Below are 10,500 nucleotides of genomic sequence, written 5' to 3' on the forward strand. Positions count from 1 at the left end.
TCCAGCCTGGTGACAGAGCGAGACTCTGTCTCAAAAAAAAAAAAAAATTAAGAATAACAGTATCTTTATGAAAGATTATTCTATGATTTTATTTTTCTAAAAGATGTAGTGTTGATTAATTAGACTATAACCTTAAAGTATATGTGTGATATATAGAATGTTGATATGATATCAGAGAAGTTACCTGGCTCATAAAATTTAAGGCAATTTCTCAAGCCAATTTAGTTTTTATTTTATCTTTATTATATTTTTAAATTCTGTTAGCCACCATACCAGACATAATTCCGGCATCACATTGGCATGGAACCCACAGATTGTGATTAGTCACAATCAGTCACTATGCTATAGTCTCTAACTTGGATGTTATGACTTTTTAATATAATCTTGAGTAATCTTTTTTGCCTAAGTTTTAAAAATTGGAAGTTTGCCATCTTGACAGAGCATCTCAAATTTCCAACAGAGCTCTGTTTATTTAAGGGATGATTATATTATTATTTCCACTAAATTTTCACAGCCACATGAAGTCTTTTCTAGAAACCTGAAAGTAGTAAAGAAAATAGTATTATAAACATTGCAACTCTAAATAATGTTTTAAATGTACATAGTGAAGAAGATTCCAGTAGAAGTAGTAAATATTAATCTGTCTGTGCCAGAACAAGTGAATAATGCTAGAACTAATGTGTGATTTCACATAGTTATAAGATTTTGTTTTTGTTTTTGTTTTTTTTAAAGCCAACTGGAAGTTCAACAGGTAAGAAATAAAATCTGACAATCCCTGGATCAGCAGTCTCCTAACCCTGATCCTCAAGAGCTGTCTATCTTGAAACTCTGTCAAAAACTTGCAGGAAATCACCTATACTTTTTGTCATTTTTCAAACTAAGCACATTGACACAGCCATAGTTATAGACAATCCAATGACTTCCCCAACCCCCAGAATAAAGCATGTGTTCCAGCATAAAACTGATAAATTAATAATTAATGGACAAAAAAAAAGACTAAAGCAATGGGTGCATCACTCCAAGTTATACTCCTCACAGCAAAAACAGAAGAAAGTATCCCATAAAACCAGTCACAACCATCATGAAAGAATCACGCGTGGAGAGAAAGCAGAAAATGCCATTGGCAAAAGTCCCCTATGACTTCCAATAACAATATGGGGAGTCACATAAAATCAGTGGAATACAATAGGAAAGAGCAATCTGTATTATGAGTGTGTGTGACAGAAGTGACTTCAGCTTAGATTTGAACGAAGCATTGCAAAATATAATCCTACACTTGACATGTATGCCACAGGTATAAGGGAGAAGTGCTGAATGACTTTTGTGCTCCACAAGAAAAGATTGGGGTGTTGTGTTGTAAACTGGAAAATAAGTGTTAACATCAGGGCTGATGGAACATCAGCCACACAAAAAGCAAAAAAGAATATTCCTATACAGTTAAAAGTCTGCTCCTGCAGGCCCACCCATATACAGCTTTAGTGACAGAGAACAGTCAGTGGTCAAAAGTGTGACCTCTTGGCCATAGTATAATATCAAAGGAGCCAGTGAAAATCCTGGATCAAATCACAGCAAGTGTCTGCCTTCTCAGTTGCTCCAAGAAGAAATGGGCAACAAGAATAGCTCTGGTTTCCCCACACTCGAGTATGATTACAGTCAGAAGTGTGTTTACATAAACTATGGAGACAAAGATGAGCTTATAAAAATGGTGTTCCCATGCCATAAGAAAAGACTTCTTTTATGATTCCAAGTGGCAAGTGTCAGTGATATATTCAGTATCTTAGAGAGGCTAAGCTTTTAACTTCAGGGCTAAAATATCACAGTTGTAAATATCAAAGATAAGTTATCAGAATTTCATAAGGAGGTTGAGCTGTGGTGCAAATGAATCTATCACTGAGTAGAATTTTTTTTCTAACACTTTATTTTCTCCATTCATCACAGAAAGAAGTCAATATCATATTATTGGGCATGTTTAAAAGTCACATTCAAACACTGTACCAGACCATGAAGAAATTCTTTCCCAGGCCAAATTAATCAAGTACAAGATAAGGGAAGCAAGTAGTATTCTCTTCCAAAACCAAACATTCACCCTTCTGAACTCTGAGTGCAATGCAACTGTCGATCTAACAGACTTTGAGTGAGTGTGGTCTTCAGCAAGAAATTGCTCCATAACTTCTATGTGATAGTGCAATTCCAATATCCAAACCAACTAGCAGAGCTAGATCCTGGACCTGTGTCCTGAGTGCCTAAAAAGAGTAGGAAGAAAACAGCTAGTCAGATAGCCTGATCTGTTGCTCAAGCTGACAGATATAGATAGCTTAGAAAACAAAAAACAAAAAAAAATATGTATACTCTTTTCCCTCTTGGTGCTGATCTATTTTATTTATTATCAGTCTTGATTTTAATATCATGCTTTGTAATATTTAAAAATTGTGATTATTTATTTAACTAAAGTTGGTAAATTGCTTGGTCCAAATCCCCATGAGTGGTTTAAATTGAAAAACAGAATAAATTCCTGAATAAGCATGTTAAAAAGAAAAACAACTGAAGCACAGCTCTTTTTGCAATCTGAGAGCAAGGCAGTCATGGCTCCGTCTTAATATCCATTGTCTTTTGTATGAGTCCTCGTCTTTGTCTTTTACACTTGCATAGAATCTTCCTAGTTTGAAATTTCAAAAATTCTGCAAGTGTTGCATGAATCTTTAGACCATCCCACTTACACTGAGAGTGGGTGGAGAACATGAGACCCAGGGAAATGAAACAGCCTCTTCTGTGTCAGAGAAGAGAATAAGGAAGAAAAAAAAATGTCCTAACTTTTTTCTGGTTCACTTTTAGTAATGTCGTTTTTCACGGTATTTTAGCAATAAGAAAATGTGGACAAATCCCCCTCGAATTATACTTAAGTCAGAGAAGGTAGCAAATGTAGATTTTAAAGGGCTATTTTCAGGAAAGCATTTAAAAAGCACAATTATCTAACAAGCAAAACTGATAATTATGTAATTCCACAGCATTTGGCAAGATGATAACTTTTGTTTTAAAGAATGGGTAGGATTTACTTTATGCCTTTGTGCATACAGAACTTTGTGCCCCAGATCTCTAGAGATCTCTAGTGCAGAACAACAAGGTTATCGTCAATCAAATGTCTTGCAGAGATAGTCACTATTTATCTTAGTCTTTAGGAAAACAGAAGTTGAAGAGTGCAAAGTGAAATTGCTGGTAATGAAAATAGTCAAGGTATAGTTTAAAGAATATTTTCTCTGACAAATGAAAGCAAATGACACACAATCAGTGACAGAAGACTTGGTTCCCAGAAGAATGGTACCTCCTACACCTTGAATTTTAAGAAGGTATCACCTTGGTTCTTAGACAGAACCTCAATTATACAGCATCTATTATGTGCTAAGCTCTGTGTTGCTAGCTTTATTCGAATTGTCTTAGTTATTCTGATCTTTGTGTAGAAATTGTTATGCCCATTTCAAAAATGAATCAGATGGAGTGAGTCCCCCAAAGCACACAGCTAATAACAAAGGTAGGTCTGCTTGACACCAAAGTCTATGTTCATTTACTACACCATACTGTTGCAGGCTGGAACGCAAGTGTATTCGTTTTTGCTGTGTAATAACCCCAGAACTTAGTGACTTATAATCGAAACCACTTACTTAGGTAATGAGTTGGTGTTAATGATTTAGGCAGGGCTCAGATGGGCAGTTCTTCATGTCTTGACTGTGTTCACTCACGCACCTGCAGTCAGCTGATAGGTTGGCTGGGGGTTGTCTGGTCTAAGACAGCCTTGGCTGGCAGAGTTGCCTCTGCTCCATGCAGTCTCTAGTCATTTAACAGGTGAGCCCAAGCCTGAACACATGGTAGCTGGGCAGTATCCCAAGAGAACAAGCAGCAGTGTGTAAGACCATTTGAGATCTAGGCTCTGAATTAACACAACATCCTTTCCATCACATTCTATTGTCCAAAGCAAGTCTCAATTCTAGCTCAGATTTAAGTAGAAGATACAGACTTCACTTCTTGAAGAGAGGAACTGCAAACCACATTGCAATTACCTCTGTGATTTTCTTCCTGAAACCCATGGTCTCTCTTTAACCATGGGAAAGCACCAGAGAAACCCAATTTGAGACATATTCTACAAGGTACCTGCCAGTGCTCTTCAAAAGTGTCAAGGTCATGAAAGACAAAGAAAGCCTGAGGAACTGTTACAGATTGAAGGGGAAAACCAAGCAGACATGACAACTAATGCAGCATAAGGTTATGAATTGAATCCTGAAACAGAAGGACACTGGTAGAAAGACTGGCTAAATCTAAACCAAGTCTATAGTTTTATTAAAAAATAAAGTGCCCTGGTTTGGATAAATTATAAGGTTACTTTACTCCTGTCTAACCGAAAGGAATGCTTTCCACATTACATTTTTAAGCATGATATTTGCTGTAGTTTTAATTGATGACATTTATTGAGGTTAAATAAATTCCTGTCTATTCTTAGTTTGCTAAGAGCTTTGCATAATAAATTTATGTTGACTTTTAGTAAATTTTTTTCTTTATCTGCTGGAACAATCATATGGTTTTCATCCCTTGATATGGTAATAATTAACCATATGTCAATGTATGTAATTGGTTTTCTGGAATTAAAACAATCTTATGTTCTTAGAGTAACCGAACTGGATTATAATTTATTGTGGTTTTCATGCATCGCTGAATTTGGTTTGATAATATTTTCTTTAGGATGTTTGAATCTCTATTTATGAGTAAAAGTGGTCTATAATTTACCTTACTCATCCTCTCCTTTTATATTGTTTTTAATATGTTGAGATTTTTATATCAAATTTATGACAGCCTGCTTCTTAAAATAAACTATTACATTTTCTTATATTGTTTGGAACAGTAAATTTAAGATTAAAATTAGTTGTTCTTTCTATGTTTTATAAAACTTACCTGTAAAGCCGTCTGGGCCTAGTATTTTCTTAGTGGGAAGATTTCGAACACCTGATTCAATTTATTATGTCACTATAAGACTACTCAGTTCAAGCACTTTGGAAGGCTGAGGAGGGCGGATCACTTGAGGTCAGGAGTTCGAGACCAGCCTGACCAACATGGCAAAACCCCATCTCTACTAAAAATACAAAACTTAGCTGGGCATGGTGGTTCACGGCTGTAATCCCAGCTACTCGGGAGGCTGAGGCAGGAGAATCACTGGAACCCTGGAGGCATAGGTTGCAGATCAATGCAAGGTCACACCACCACACTCCAGCCTGGGCAACAGAGGGAGACTTCATCTCAAAACAAAACAAAACAAACAAACAAACAAAAAACTATTCAGACTCTCTGGTTCTTCTAGAGTTGATTTTCACAAGCTATGTGTCTCCAAGAATTCTCTCATTCATCTAAATTTTAAATTTTATTGACGAAAAGTAATTCATAATGTCCTTTTAGTTTCTGTTTAATTTCTGCAGCACAATAATCTATTGATTATTGAGAGTTATATTTTTAATGTCTCACTGTAATAGTAGATTTGCCTACTTTTCCTTATTGATCTGTCCATTTTTACTTTATATATTCTGATATCATGTTATTAGCTGCATACAAGTTTTTTTATTTATTTGTTTGTTTGTTTGTTTGTTTTGAGATGGAGTCTCGCACTGTCGCCCGGGCTGGAGTTCAGCGGCGCGATCTCGGCTCACTGCAACCTCTACCTCCCAGGTTCAAGCGATTCTCCTGCCTCAGCCTCCCAAGTAGCTGGAATTACAGGTGCCCACCACCATGCCCAGCTAATTTTTTGTATTTTTAGTAGAGACAGGGTTTCACTATGTTGGTCAGGCTGGTCTCAAACTCCTGACTTCGTGATCCACCCGCCTCGGCCTCCCAAAGTGCTGGAACTACAGGTGTGAGCCACTGTGCCTGGCCTAGCTGCATACAAGTTTTAAAGGATTGTTTTCCTAGTGAATTATACATTTTGCCATTACATAGTGGCTCCTTTTATCTGTGATAGTGCTTTTAATTTAAAGTGTATTTTTGCCTGATATTAACACACCTATTACAGCTTTCTTTTGATCAATATTTGCTTTTTACTATCCTTGACTTTAAATTTCTCTATGTTCCTATGTTTCAAAGTTTATTATAAATATCAGACAGCCAAGTTTTGAGATTTTTATTTGATCTTAAAATCTTTTAAACTATAAAATACACTGTGTTTCCTCTTATATTTAAATCTATTTCCACTTTCTCATTATGTGTTTTCTACTTGTCCCATTTTAAGTTTATTTTTCCCTCCTTTCTTGCTCTATTTGGATTGATGTCTTCTTTTTTTTCTTTTTCTTATTCCATTTTCTCTGTACTTGTTTGTGAGTTATGGGCTTTATGCTTACACTTAAAGTTTATACTTTAGTATTTTCAAGTTATCCTTATAACTTGAATATGCATGCATTTTTAACAGCCTAAATTTAATCAATACTTTACCTTTCTCCTGATTAATATAAAGAATTTAGACTGCTTTAACTCTGATCACCCGCTTTTGGCTTACATTGTTTTCCAGTATTTTAGTTATAGCCTATTGTCCCTATGATTTAGTCAATATTGTTATTTTACACGGTCACATCTAGATAGATAGATAGATAGATAGATAGATAGATAGATAGATAGATGATAGATAGATAGATAGATAGATGATAGACAGATAGATGATAGATAGATGATAGATGATAGATAGATGATAGATAGATAGATGATAGATAGATGATAGATAGATAGATAGATAGATGATAGATAGATAATAGATAGATGATAGATAGATAGATAGATAGATGATAGAAAATAGATAGATGATAGATAGATAGATGATAGATAGATGATAGATAATAGGTAGATAGATGATAGATAGATAGATGACAGATAGATAGATGATAGACAGATAATAGATAGATAATAGATAGATAGATGATAGATAGATAGATAATAGATAGATAGATGATAGATAGATAATAGATAGATAGATGATAGATAGATAATAGATAGATAGATGATAGATAGATAATAGATAGATAGATGACAGATGATAGATAGATAGATAATAGATAGATAGATGATAGATAGATAGATGATAGATAGATAGATAGATAGATAGATAGATAGATAGATAGATAGATATACTAGTATCTTGGTTTACTTTTGTTGGGGTTATAGACCTTCTTTCTGGTTTTTTTGTTTCTTTGGACCTTCTTTCTGAAGTACATCCTTTAGGATTTCCTTCAACAAACGTCTTTTAGTTACAAAGTCGTCTGCTTTTGTTTTTCAGAAGTGTCATATTTTATTCTCATTCTTGAATAATAGTTTCACTGGGTAAAATTTTAGGTTGATAGTTTTTCTCCCTCAGTATATTGAATACAAAGATATTAGTATGTTTGGTGTCTTCTGGCTTCATTGTTGCTACTGAAAAGTCAGTAGTCATACTAATTGCCATTATTTTAAGATAATTTACTTTCTTTCTCTGACTATAAGATCTATTTTTCTTCAATGTTCAGTAGTTTCACTATGATGGGTCTAGGTATGAATTTCTTTTTAATTGTCTTGCTTGAGATCCATTGGTCTTCTTAGAGAAGTAAAAGGAAGATGATATCCAGCCAACATACCCCTAAACCATAAGCTCTGAGTCAGGGCCATATCCAACCAAAGAAAATTATTATTTCTTGCACATAAATGTTTAATGAGCTGACCCAACTATGAGCTCTTGGGCTGCATCTGCTCAGTGTCTTCTTCTAATTCATCTTCTTAGAAGGAGGATCTTTTTGTAAACACACTAAGACATCGTAATGTTCCAAACTGCTAGAGGTGAGTATTCATCAATATGTATAGGGCACACAGCAGTGGTTTAGTGGTTTAGATGTCACTTTACCATTCTCTTTGCCACAAAGAATTTGTATGCAAAACTGGGTCTCTTTAGAAAGAAATAAATACGTATTTTTGACTTTCAGTTAAATTTGGCAAAATTAAGCCTTTTCTATCCCACTCTCTCTTCTGAAGCCAAAAAAAAAAAAAAGTAAGTAAAATAGCTCTGCCTTTGGTGAAACTAGGAAACAATAAATATCAAAATCCTCAATCTAAAAAGATCAGATGCCAAGTGCAATGAAAGCTGAACCAAAAAGAGGGGAGATACTGGAAAATGACTTATGTCTTTGCAGACCCATAGCAGAAAACAGGGAAATGGTCTGAAAAACTAAACCATTATGCCCTTGCTTAGAGCAGAGGGGGCTGGGAACATCCCTGTGCTATACTCTTCACGGAGTGGTTGGAGAGGAAGGGAGCTGACAAGAAGGCTCACAGACCATTATCTTTGTAGGATCTTTGGAGTCAATGTGACAGGGTAAAAATCAGCTCTGCAAGTGCTGATATTCAACAGCTAAAATTGAAGGCAAATGCTAAATCTCTATACATGAGTTTCTAAATGAGCCAAGTAGGCCCGCTGCTCAGCCCTGGCGGAAGTATTTCCTTGGGGCATGGTAAGGTTTGTGAAAAAAATGTTCTAAGCCAGTATCTTCAATCTAAGGTGCATACAGTTTTAGTTCACTTCTCAAATCTCTTAGCCTTGCTCTTCTTTAGAAGGTAGAAACCAGAAAAGAACAGTCTACATTCACAGATGAGCAATAATGAGAAACAAACCACTTTAGGATCTAGCCTAGGTAATATAGGCGAAAAAGAAGAAGAAGCAGATGAAGAATAGGCATCAGAAGCTCACCATGAATTACAGGGAAATTTTGAACAAATGATTGTCCATCATATCAACCAAACTGAAGAATCTATGGTTTTTCTAAAGCAAATGCTCAGGGAATACATGATGATATAATAGAAAGAAGTAAAAGAGAAGCTGGCAGAACTCAGGAGATATGTGAAAGTGGAAACTAAATTTTTTATAAAAATAAAAGCCATATTAGAAGGAGCAAAACCACGAACAGACATTCATGGAAACATAGTTAAGCATGTAGAATTCAGACAGACTTGAGAAAGAAAGTTAAACCAAAAAATGTTAAAGAGTATTAGAAAAACAATAAATAATAAAAGCCATGCATAGGAAATCCATCATGAAAATAATTTACATCTCTGAAGTGAACTGAGCAAATGAAGCAAGAAGATAATATCCAGAGATACAATGGAAGAAAACGTTCCTATATTTTAAAAACCTCAAATCTTTAGATTGAAAAAGTTCAGAAACACTAACACTGAGCCATATCTTGGTAAAGTTACTGGCCCTGAAATGTAAAGAAAGAATGGACATATGAAAGAAAATTAAATGACTCATAATGAAGGGAAGCAAATCAGATAACACTTTCCCACTGCAACATTCTAAGCTTGAGAAAGTGGAACAAAACTTCCAAAGTCTTCAGAGAAAGAAGACATGACCACTTGACAATGTTCACTCCAAATGACATCTACGCATATAGGCAATGACATTTTCAAACATGTAGGATCTCAAGAAATATATTAATAGTATCTATGAGCCCTTCTTGGTGGAGGTACATGGTGATAAATCCAACAACAGGACATGAATGAAAGACTTGTAATAAAAAAACTGATGGAAAACATTTAAACCATTTCAATACAAAGCCAAGGCTAGATAGCCATCCAAAATGTAGACTCTAAAGAATAATTGCCAAAGAGAATGTAAACATTATGAACAATGCATATACTTAATCTGTCTCAGTAACTGGTTTCCATAGACATGGAAATAACACATCTTTGGATCTCACTGTTTAGATGTTTTTTGCTTTGAGTATGTGAGTATGTAATCCTTGTTTTTTTAATCAAAGTAAATATATTTTTGTTGTTGTTGTTTATGGAAATACTACTTACTTGGCTCCTTCTCATTTTACTGTGAGTCTGGACTTAAGGAAACTGTTCACAAGAAATCAGAGATATTATTTGTAAGTCTACTCTTTACCTAGCAGCAGTAGAATTTCCAATCTAAAGGCAGAGAAAAATAAGTGAATCAGGTTAACATTCATACCTATCTTATTGACTTAAAGGAAATTTCTAAATGCAATGCCTGGAACCTAAAAAAAATGGCACTGGAATGCAAAACGTGGGACTAATAAATTTAATTTGAGGCTTAAGAGTTTTCAAATAATTCACCAAATTTCACAGTCCAGTTGGTAATGATCTGAAGGTAAAGCCAGCCTCAGTCATGATTCTCATTTGAGGAGTCCTTCACAGAGCAAGTTCCCAGATCTTAGCTTATTTCATCCTCAAAACAAACATGTAAAGCAGAGAGAGATGTTATTATCACCATTTTACATGTTTAAAAAAAAAAATCAGACACTCCAAGTGGTTAAGTGACTTACCCAAGGTTATTCAGCTAAATCAGTCATAATGGCTATGAGAAGTTGAGTGGGAATTTGGGGCTTTAAGAGACACATCCTGAGCCCTCAGCTGAACAATACTGATTAAATTCCAAGCAAATGTCATCAGATGAAATTTGGTTATCTTTACATCTGGGAAATTGTTAGAGGA

This window comes from Pan troglodytes, chromosome 2 (genome assembly GCF_028858775.2).
Source record: "Pan troglodytes isolate AG18354 chromosome 2, NHGRI_mPanTro3-v2.0_pri, whole genome shotgun sequence".
In the NCBI taxonomy this organism is placed as follows: domain Eukaryota; kingdom Metazoa; phylum Chordata; class Mammalia; order Primates; family Hominidae; genus Pan; species Pan troglodytes.